Source organism: Pipistrellus kuhlii, unplaced genomic scaffold (genome assembly GCF_014108245.1).
Source record: "Pipistrellus kuhlii isolate mPipKuh1 unplaced genomic scaffold, mPipKuh1.p scaffold_m20_p_62, whole genome shotgun sequence".
Lineage (NCBI taxonomy): Eukaryota > Metazoa > Chordata > Mammalia > Chiroptera > Vespertilionidae > Pipistrellus > Pipistrellus kuhlii.
Window position 1 is genome coordinate 1,170,717 of NW_023425565.1, and position 11,521 is coordinate 1,182,237.

General features: G+C 43.1%; 1 protein-coding gene across 2 annotated transcripts in view; it reads right to left on the reverse strand.

Annotated features, from left to right (window-relative positions):
• Positions 1-11,521, reverse strand: part of LOC118708715 (centromere protein P) — a 209,647-nt gene that overhangs the window by 110,812 nt on the left and 87,314 nt on the right. The window lies entirely within an intron of this gene.

Genomic DNA, 11,521 nt, shown 5'->3' on the forward strand with positions numbered 1-11,521 from the left:
TTCAATTACAGTCTATATCTAATAGTAGTAGCCCTGTGCACGAATCCCAGCGCGATAGCTTGCTGCCCCTTGCCTCAGCTGGCCACTGGCCCACAGCTGCTGGTATGTCGCTGCCCCGCCCTCCTCAAACTCTCTGCCTGCTGTCCTGCCCTCCTGGAGCAAATCCTCCCCTTCCCCCTTACCCCCCCCCCCGCCCCCCTGCCCCTCTACCCTTCACAGCTTGCTGCCCTGCACCTCCTGTAGCTCTCTGCCGCCCACTTGTAGCTTGTAGTTCACTGTCCCACCCTCCTGCGGTGGGTTGTTACATGTGATGGCATAACGGATAATTAGCATATTCCTCTCTTATTGTATAGGAGGATTATTTTGTATTAGTTTCAGGTGTAGAGCATAGTGGTTAGACAATCATATAATTTATAAAGTAAACCCCCAATTATTTCTAATACTCACCTGACACTATACATAGTTACTATAATACTATTGACTATATTCCCTATGATGTATTTTTCAACCCCCCCATGACTATTCTGTTAGCAATGTTTTGTGGTTTTTTTTAAATATATTTTATTGATTTTTCTCAGAGAGGAAGGGAGAGGGATAGATAGCTAGAAACATCGATGAGAGAGAATCATCGACCAGTTGCCTCCTGCAAATCCCCTACCGGGAATGTGCCCACAACCAATGTACATGCCCTTGACCAGAATCAAACCGGGACCTTTCAGTCCGCAGACCGACACTCTATTCACTGAGCCAAACCGGTTTCGGCAGCAATGCTTAAATATCCCAATTTACGAAATATATGAAATATAATCACCTTTATGTTAAGCTACCTCAAAAGTTAGGTTTTAAGTAATTCAGGAAGAGTAGAAAACATCACAGATGTGTAAGAAGGTGCCTGGACATCCAGGTCAAGAACGGGCAAACAGGCCTTGTTCTTGCCCGTGAGGCCCCAGCTTTGGCCGTGCTGACACTCTGGGCTGGATCACAGCCTGGAGGGAGCAGGTACCTGTCCTTTGCAGAATGTCTGGCATTCGCTGGTCTCAGCAGGATGCCAGCAGCATCTGCAGCCCCAAACCACTATGCAACAACCAACAACTTCTCCATACATTTGCCAGTGTGTGTGGAGGCGGGGAGGAGAGGGGTGAGAATGGGCTGGTTGAGAACAACTGCTCTGAAGGAAATTTACTTAATTTCTAAAAACAGCTATGTTTATTTGGTAAATTATTGTGATATAACAGAAACAATCCAAGGATACAGAGTTCTGAGTTGGAAAAACATACCATTTAAGTCTTAGGCAAATCTCAATCTCTTTGAAACTGCTGCCTCATTTGTAAAGGGTAAGATGACAACACTGAGCAATTCTGTTGCTATGAGAACTGAATAATAAAAATATAGGTGAAAATGCTTTGAAAACCATAAAAGATTGACTCCTAAAACACGAGTAATTATTATATGGACAATTATTGACTGACAATAAAAATTGTAGACTATGAAATCCTTAAAAAAAAAAAAAAAAAAAAGGAATACACTACAATAACAATCATTCTAACATCCGAATATTCTAAAGTTCCAATAGTTTTGTGCAATATACCATAAAAATAAAGCTGTGATATTATAGCAGTTATAAGAACATAAGTAGCTGAAACCAGTTTGGCTCAGTGGATAGAGCATCAGCCTGCAGACTGAAGGGTCCCGGGTTCAATTCCGGGTAAGGGCATGTACCTTGGTTGCGGGCACATCCCCAGTAGGGAATGTGTAAGAGGCAGCTGATCGATGTTTCTCTCTCATCGAGTTTCTAGCCCTCTATCCCTCTCGCTTCCTCTCTATAAAAAAATCAATAAAGTATATTTTTAAAAATAATTAATTAAATAAAGAAAAAAAATATATAGTTCTTAAACAGCCTAAGTGCCGATCAGCAGATGAGTGGATTAAAAAACTGTTGTATATCTACACAATGGAATATTACACTGCTATAAAAAAGTAGGAACTTTTACCATTTGGAGAGAAATAAGCCAGCCGGAGAAAGATAAATATCACATGATCTCACCCATTTGTGGGATATAATGATCAACATAATTTGATGAACAAGAATAGATTAGGAGTCAAATGGCAGGGGGGTGGTTAGAGAGCAATCAAAAGACTTATATGCATGCATCTTAGCATAACCAATGGACACAGACACTGGGCGGTGGGGTCCTGCCCGGGGAGGGAATGGCTGGAGAAAGGAGGGTTAATAGGGAAAAAGGAGACATATGTAAAACTTAGAAAAAAGAAAAAAAAAAGGATATAGTTCTTAAAATTAGTAATTAAATTAATAAGATTAATGCTAAGGTTAAAATCATCTATACGGATCTGAGTCGTAGAGCTTAGAATGGCTAAGTTAGTCTTTTTCTAAAAAGAAAAGACAGAAAAACTTTTTAAATACTGGAAATTATTCCTGAAATCACAGCAATTATTTCCTATAGGTAATGTTTCTATTTTTCTTCCCACAGCTGTTAGTTAACCTTTTTGGTTATAATTTTACAAAAAACAAATCACTAATAAAAATCATAAATAGCCGAAACCGGTTTGGCTCAATTGTAGAGCGTCGGTCTGCAGACTGCAAGGTCCCAAGTTCCATTCCGGTCAGGGGCATGTACGTTGATTGCGGGCACATCCCCGTTAGGGGGTGTGCAAGAGGCAGCTGGTCGATTCTCTCTCATCGACATTTCTAGCTCTCTCTCTCTCTCCCTTGTAAAAAATCAATAAAATGTATTTTAAAAAAATCATAAATAACCAAAACTGCACTAAAGTTTTCTGTTATAAATCCATTTTATGATAAATACAAACTACTACCCACTTGAAAGCAATTAAAGTTTGAAAGCAAACTTTTACAACCTTCTTGGTTTATTAAGGAATTCAAAATAGAAAAAAATCGCAGTGACCATCTATCCCTATTTCCCCTGAATACAATAAAAAATGGTCATTGAATTCATAACCCAAACATTATTCTTTTAGAAAATCACTTGAAGTCAATAAAACTAACATTATTAAGAAATCACTTTGGGGGTATTCCAACATGGCTGCGGAGTAGTTGAAAGCAATACACCCTCCTCCCAGTGCCAAACCTGAATTGCAGCTAGAGTTCAGAGCAATCAACCTAAACAACAGAGAGGCGAACAGGAGTGTGCCAAAGGCCTGAGAAAAGATGCTACACAGAGACTGGCAAGAAGGGGGTCTGGTCCCTGCACCCAGGGGAGAGGCTGTGAAGCCAGAGAAATACCGGGGCTGCAAAAGCACCCCCTGGAGGAAAGTGGGGTCTCAGTCTCAACCGGGGACCCCAAACCAGAGCACCAGGGCCAAGAAGAAGGCCTGCGTAGCCCCTGGCAGTGAAAATACGCAGGGATTTGTCCAGGGGGAATGGGAGGGAGTCTGCCTGAGTCCGGTGCTCTTCATAGGCTAACGCACAGGGGCTGGCGCGGGGCCCTCGGCCGGGCTCTGCTGGAGGGAAGGAGACTCAGGGCCGTGGAAGCACACGGGAAGATGTGGGTGGCATCGCACTGGAGATCTGCAAGGTGGCTCCTGAGGCCCTGGTCCTGAGCTAACACCCCACATGCCCTCAGATGCCATCTCCCAGGGCCCAGCACTTCCCTTCTTACAGCCCCAGCCTGAGAAAGGGCGCTAACCCCGTCCTCCAATCACTGCCCTGCTCAAGTCCGGCAAAAAGGACGGTTGGCTGCACTCAAAAGGGACCAGGGGTGTGCATTTATCCTGGAGAAACTACAGACAGACTCTTAGATGTTCACAGAACCGAGTGGCTTCGGAGCGAGCGCCAATCTTCCTTCCCTCCGCAGGTGAGGCAGCAGCACCCCCAAGGAAGGCTCCCTGGTTATGGCCTCAGGCAGCTGGGAGCTAGGGAGAGGCGTGACCCTGTGCCACACCAACAAAAGGCTGCCTGGATTTGCATTTCCAAGTCCTGCTGGGCTCACTCATCCCGTTAAACTCATATCCATGGGGAAAGGGAGCACAATTCAGTTTGGACATGTGTCAGGACCCTCGAGCCCGCCAGCAGGTTCCCTGATGTGCACTGCAGACAGGAGGGGGCGAGCAGCTCTCTCCCCTCCAAACGCCTGGAGCCACCCCAGGTAGAGGGCTGCTCTGACCTAGCCCGCCAAGTCCCCCAGGTGTTCTGAATTTCTTACAAGAACCCGATTAAATAACTGATATGTAAAAAAAAAAAAAAAAAAAAAAAAAAGACAAATGACAAACTGGAAAACAACAGTATGAGTCATAGCACTTAGGTCTTATTTCCCTAATATATGAAGAATTCTTAAAAGTCAACCAGAAAGAGACCTACACAACAGGCAAAAAAGTAAAAAAGTTATAGATAGCTTCAGAAAAAGAAGTGTACATGGCTGCAAAATATAAGAAAAAGTCAAACAGGTTCACAGAGAAATGGAAACTCAAACTATAATACCATTTGACCTAGCATATGGTCACAAATAAAAACTTGATTACTGTCTAGAGGACGATGGAACTGGTGCCCTTGGATCCTCTGTGGAGAGCAGTTCAGATCCCTCATATTTCATCTAAGAATTCTTTCGGGGCAGCGGCTATGCTACGGGGGCAGCTGTGGTGGTGGCAGCTGAACAGAGGAAGCAGAAGATGGCAGATTTTTTTAAAGGACTGCCAGTCTACAACAAAAGCAATTTTAGTCGATTTCATGCCAATTCTGTGTGTAAAGCCTTGAATCAACGCCCCTCAGTCTACCTGCCCACGGGTGAGTACCCATCTGAACAGATCACTGGGACAGAAAAAGCAAACAGCTTTTCTCGCTACCTCTATCGGCAACGGGGCAAAAAGAACGCTGCCAGGACACCAGGAGCACGGGAGGACGCTAAGACTGACGCTCCCCATAGTGCCTCCTGTCTTGTCTGCTCCTCAGAGCCTACTGTGTGTAAGCATCCTGCCCACCCTCCCCACACCCTTTCCACCTCATTGGAGCCAATGTATTTATTTTCTCGAGTCTTTATTTATGCTGCAAAATGTGCTGTGCGATGGTTAAAGGGGATGTTAGACCCAGTTGTGTGATGCTGGTAGATCCTTCTTGAAAAACAACAGTTATTCATTATCCCACTCACCCCTGCTCCCCTCCTCCTGCTCCCTAGTCCTTCTCTGGAGAACCAGAGTGTGTCTTTGAGTGTCTAGAGATAAGCCCTGCTGCGCTGGGTGAACGGCATGGGGCCCTCCTCCGCTCCCATCCCTGACCTGGCCTTACAGACGTGGTGCTGACGCTGTCCCACCGGGATCTATTCTGGCCGAGCCCTGACCTGAGCCACAGGAGGAAGTCAGCCCTTTCGGACCATTCTCTTAAGTCACTTTATCATGGCCTGGTGCATGCTCAGTGTCCACCCCAATCAAAAATCTTTCCTTAAAAAAGAAAAGCTTTCCAAAAATAATGACTTTTTGGTTGATCTATTACCCTCCCCCACCCGCCCATCCTCCTCTGCCTCCCTCTGAGGTTTAGCAGACTGTCCAATGCTTCTATATCTCTGCATCTGCTTTGTTCATCAGTTTACTAGAGGCCTGGTGCACAGAATTCACGCATGGATAGGGTTCCTAGGCCTGGCCGGCAATCAGGGCCCATCAGAGGGATGGCCGGTGGGGTGATGGGGGAGCGGGGGGCTGGCTGGCCTGGGGCCTGCGGGCTGGGGGCAGTTCCTGTATTGAGCATCTACACCCTGGTGGTCAGTGCACGTCAGAGTGACTCTAGTCGTTTCAACAAGCATTCCGCCATTTGGTCGCTTTGCATATTAGGCTTTTATTATATAGGAAGCTGTTCATTACATTCCACAAATAAGTGAGATCATGTGATAGTTATTTTTCTCTGACTGCCTTATTTCGCTTAACATAATGCTCTCCAGATCCATCCAGGCTTCAGGCTGGGAGAGGACAATGGGGAGTAAGGGGGGACATATGTAATATTTCAAAAATGAAAAGTACAAATTAGCAGGTACAGAATAGTCATGGGGATATAAAGTACAGCATAAGAAATATAGGCAGCAATATTATAATAACTATGTATAGTGTTAGATGGTATTAGATTTATCAGGATGATCACTTTGTAAGTTATATAAATGCCTCGTCACTGGATTGTGCACCTGAAACTATACTGTATCTCAACTTTTACTGATGAATAAAAAATACTTTAAAGAAGAAAACCAAAAATAATAATTTTTAAATACTCATATTTGCTTCTAGATGTATAAAGTATCTCTGGAAGGATTCACACACAAATGACACTGTATTCCACTGAATGTCCCAACAGCAGGGAATGTGACCCTGGAGTCATGCAAAGTGGTGGCCCTTCCAGGGGCTCCTGGCATGGGACCCGGTGGCTGGGGGTCAGAAGCTGCAGGGTGAGCTTGCATGGTTACCTTTGTGATATAAGAAATATACTGTATATTAGGTCTCTGCCCCTATTCCTGACACAGAACTTCTAAAATCTTATAATTTCCCAAGTGACAGAAGCAGTAGGTGCTTCTTTTATCCTAATTATTTGGTCTTGGACACTTTTTTTAACACAGAGATCCTAAATCTTTTGAAATTTCCTGGATGAAAGGAACATCTTTTGTTCTAAAAAGACTGTTCTTGTGGGTTTAGGGGTAACTTAAAGATAGAGGCTGATCACTGGAAAGACTAAATCACAATTAGGTTATTAGAACTTTCAACCACACTCACAATCCTCCAGGGAAGCAGAGGGCATGGAGATGGAGTTAATGATCCATCGTGCCTACATGATGAAGCCTCCACAAAGGCCCTACTATACAGGGTTCAGAGACCTTCCAGGTTGTTGTCTTTTAATACATTTTTACTACTTTCAGAGAGGAAGGGAGAGGGCAGGAGAGATAGAGATAAAAACATCAATGGGAGAGAGAAACATCCACTGAACCACACTACCCGCTGCTTCCAGGTTACAGAACACATCTCCGATCCAGGACACTGCACCCAGTTCGCAGGCACAGAAGCTCCTGCATGCAGGATCTTTCCAGCCCTCACCTTGTGTCCATCTCGCTATCCCCCTGTACACTTGATACTATGCTTTACCAGATGATCAACTTGGTAAACATATCAAGTGTTTCTCCAAGTTCTGTTATAGCAAATTACCCAATCTGAGGAGGGGCTCATGGGAAGATCTGATTTGCAGCCAACTCAGAAGTTGTGGGCAACCTCGAGCCCTACTGCGTACAACTGGTGTCTTAAGGTGCGGGTAGTCTTGTGGAACTGAGCCCTTAGCTTATAGGATGTGGCACCAACTCCAAATAGACATTGTCAGAATGGAATTAAACTGTAGTGACACCACGATAGTGTCAGATCACTGATTGGGGTGGGGGGAAAAGACATCTGTTGTCAAAGTACTATGAGAAGAAATATCATAGAGGTAATAAAGCTTTTGTTTTCAACCTTTGAGTCATTTAAACATAAAACTGGCTGAATTCTACCCAGACTTGAAGTTTCAAAATCTCCACAAGTGATCAAGATTCAAGGTTAATAATAAGAACTACTTATTCTTTCCCTTTCTCTTTTCTGTAGATTTCAGCCTGGATTTTTAAACCAGAAGCCCTAGCAATTCGCATACCAATGAATCTCCCACCACATTTTGGGACGCACTGATTTTGAGGACACCCAAAATTCTGCCTTACATAAAGAATCGGTTAATTTGGAATATGGGAAGAGTAAAGGACGAGGGAAATACACAGAAGTTAGTCATGCATTCTGGAGTGCACTCTTCAAGCCCTGTGGAGGGGCTGGGTCTCCGGGGCACATGTGACAGTCGGATCTGGACTATTTCTATAGGGTTGCCTAAACGGTTTTTCTGACAGAAGCAGCTCACCAGCTGGATTTGGTGAGCTGGATTTAGAATGCCAGAAGATGTCCAAGCTATCAGAAACACACAGCTCTTGCTAGCCCTGGCTGACTCTATGAGGATACCCCCATATATACTCCTGGATCACTTGGCCCTTGCCATGGCATCTTTTAAAAAATAATTTTTAGTACCATGGTGTAGGCAAGTGGGTTTTTTATACCTAAATCCAACCTAGTACCAGGAATGCTCAGGGCCTACTCAAGAAGGCAAATAATCCTTTCCACTAATATTTACAGGGTAAAATAAGATTGTTTTAGATTATAATAAATTTGACAGTAAAATAGTAGACAAGTTTTCAGGCTGATTTAAATTGGCTAATTGAAGTAAGTGAATATTCTAGAAAAATTCATTGTATTGGACAAAAAGCTGTTCCTAAAGTATTAACTACATTTTTTATTGGTAGTTCATCTCATGGTAAAATTTCATAACATGTAATGAACTTATAGCAGTCATATTTTAGTGCAAAAATTAAAATTTTAAAGCTATCAAGACTACATTATAAAACTCCCAAAAGCCTCCTAATATTTAAATTAAAAAACAGGGGATGGGGGGGATAGTAGAAGAATATCATGTAAGGAAAAATATCCTGTAAGTAAATTACATCTAGAAAATGTGTACTTTAGAAAATTAACTTTTATTTGTAATGCTAATAGCAAGTCACCAATGGAAAACACATATGGTGTCAAAATAAGCCAAAGGAAAATCGTTTGGGCAAAAAATGAAAGAGGATCCCAAGTCAAATTTATAGAAAATATTCTTTTATTAACTTTTGGTCAAGAATATGTTTGTATATTTTCAGAAAACAACTCCAAGACCATGTGAATTCCTGCAACAGAGAGGAATTGACAGGACTGATCTAGCCATGAGGACAGAAGAGAAATAGTTCAGAGATGGAAGACGCTGACGATGCTTTGCCATACTAGCATTCAGCTGTTGTGCATTGCTGCAGATTGCCCAGGACCAAACCAGAAAGCGTCAGACCAGAATTACTACCATTTGTCCATCATCCAGAACTGAAATATCATTGCTGACATGTACACATAAGGAACTGTTTGACATAGAAATTGGGTCTCAAAAGAACTGTTGGCCCAGAATGAAACTCACTACAGACTGATTCATTTGCCTCCCAGCATAACCATTATTGCTTGTCTCATTTTCGGTTCTTATAAATGTATTTCTTGTATCACATGATCTCACTCATCTAGGAGTAATAATGAACAACATAAACTGATGAACAAAAAAACAGACCTGGAGACAGGGAAGCATCAATCAGACCGTCAAACCTCAGAGGGAAGGTAGTGGAGGGTGGAGGAAAAGGGGAGAGATCAACCAAAGGACTTGCATGCATGCATATAAGCCTAACCAGTGGTCACAAACAACAGGTGGGTGGGAACATACATGGGGAGGGGTTTGGGATAGGAATGGGGGGGGGGGGGAGAGGAGATGAAGACAAATATGTGATACCTTAATCAATAAATTAAAAAAAAAATTTAATTTTTTTAAATATCTTTATTGTTCAGAGTATTACAGATGTCTCCCCTTCCTCCTTTGCCCCCCGCCCCCAACCTAGTACCCACGTAACCTCAGTGCTTCACTACCCCACTGTCTGTGTCCATGGGTAATGCATACATGCATGTAAGTTCTTTGGTTAATCTCTCCCTGACCCCACCACCCCACTTTCCTCTGAGATTTGTTAGTCTGTTCCATGTTTCCATGACTCTGGTTCTTCTTTATTCATCAGTTTATTTTGTCCTTTGGTAGTTTATTTTTAGATTTAATTGTCGATACGTATTTATTGCCATTTTATTGTTCATATTTCTCCTTCTCCTTCTTCTTCCTCTTCTTAAAGAATACCCATCGATGTGGTCTGAAGCTGTCCACTGGGTGCACTGGCTCTGGGGTCTCCAGGGAGGTACAAAGTCAGCCATTGCCTGGGCCTCCCAACAGGAGCTATGGATCAATCCGCAGATGGTTTACTTCTTGTGTTAGGCTTGGAAGTGCCCAGGCAAGGCCAAGCTGTGAAGCAAGGCAAACTGCTGCTAATGCTGGGTCTTGCTACTGCTTGTTTGAGAGATTTTTGAAAAGTCTGAAGCTTGAGCCAGGATGGGTCATTCATATGAAAAAGCCGCTGCCAAAAGCTTGGGTGGGGCTACAAATTGGATGGGGCAGGGTCTCAGAAAATCACCAGTGGAGATATCCCTCCTGAATAAAAAAACAAATGTGGGTTTCCGACCATCCCATTCATGTCTCTGCCCCTCCTACCAGCCTCCATGTGCTTTCTTCTTTGCTTCTCTAGTTGTAGGGCTTCCATTCAGTCAGCTTTCAGGTGGTTCTGAATGATGCAGTTCTGTATTTTAATTGTAATTTTGATATGGCTTTGGGAGGCCATGAGTACCGCATTTACCTATGCCACCATCGTGGTTCTATGGCATGTTTTGCCTTTTTTATACCACCTTGGCTTACACCTTCACTGTATGCAGGTATTTGTTAAACTATTCAAAACAGTAACTTCCCTTTTGAAAACTTATTAATAGACTTCATCTTTTAGAGCAGTTTTAGGTTCACAGCAAATCGAGAAGTTACACAGATTTCCTGTATCTCTTCCTTTCTTAGCACATCCTTACTTTTCAGCACAGCAAGCTGCTGCAGGCTCAGTCTTAATGTCCCCTGCCCCGATCATTTTACCAAGGATCCCTGGTCTCTTTTATTCAAGGATGGTATTAGAAGCCAAGATTTCGGTGCTAGATGTTTGTGTCATTGCTTCCCGGCTCTCTCAGCCCTCAGCCTGGAGGAGGATGTGTGTACTCTGGCCCCTGTATGCACACACATCTATAAACACTTCCAGATGTAGCCACCTGCATGTGTCTGAAGCTGACCCTGAGTTCATACTGATGTCTCCAGCTCTGACCCATCACCACATGGGCCATGTCCACTGCCTCCCCTTGCTTATCTGTCACATCCGCCAGCAGTGAGATGAGGGTCTCTCACTGGCCAGTTATGTAGCCTTCTGCTCCTGCACACCTCACAGTGGTGTCCACACTGTTTCCCCAGCCCCTGTGCGCAGCTGTTTTTACCCCTCTACCTTGCTTTTCTCTTCTCCATTGCACTTCACACCACTTGAAATGCTTATTTTCTAATCCCCTCCTCCATGACAACAGAGGCTTTCATTGCTGAGTCCCCAACCCCTAAAACTGCCTTAAACAAAAAGGGGCTCAATAAATATGAGCTGAATTACTAAACAAATGAAAAATTTTTATGCTTACTTATTACCATAACTAAGCAAGTCTCAGTCAGGCCTTTCCTATGCAGCAATTAGTTCTTTAGCCTTGAGACACAGTATCTACTTCAATCAAATTATAATTGAGGAATTGGAGTATTGTCCTGTGCACCAAAAAGTTGCAAGTCAGGGCACACACCTATGTTGTGAGTTCCATCCCCAGTCAGGGCATGTATAGGAAGGAGACAATCAATCAATGTTCGTCCTTTTTCTTATTTAAAAAAAAAAGAAAACAAACAAAACAATAAAAACAACTTTGGGTGAGGATTTAAAAATTATAATTGTAGAATATAACTTATACTTTTCACAAATTCAACTGACTTTTCTCCTTAATTGCTTTA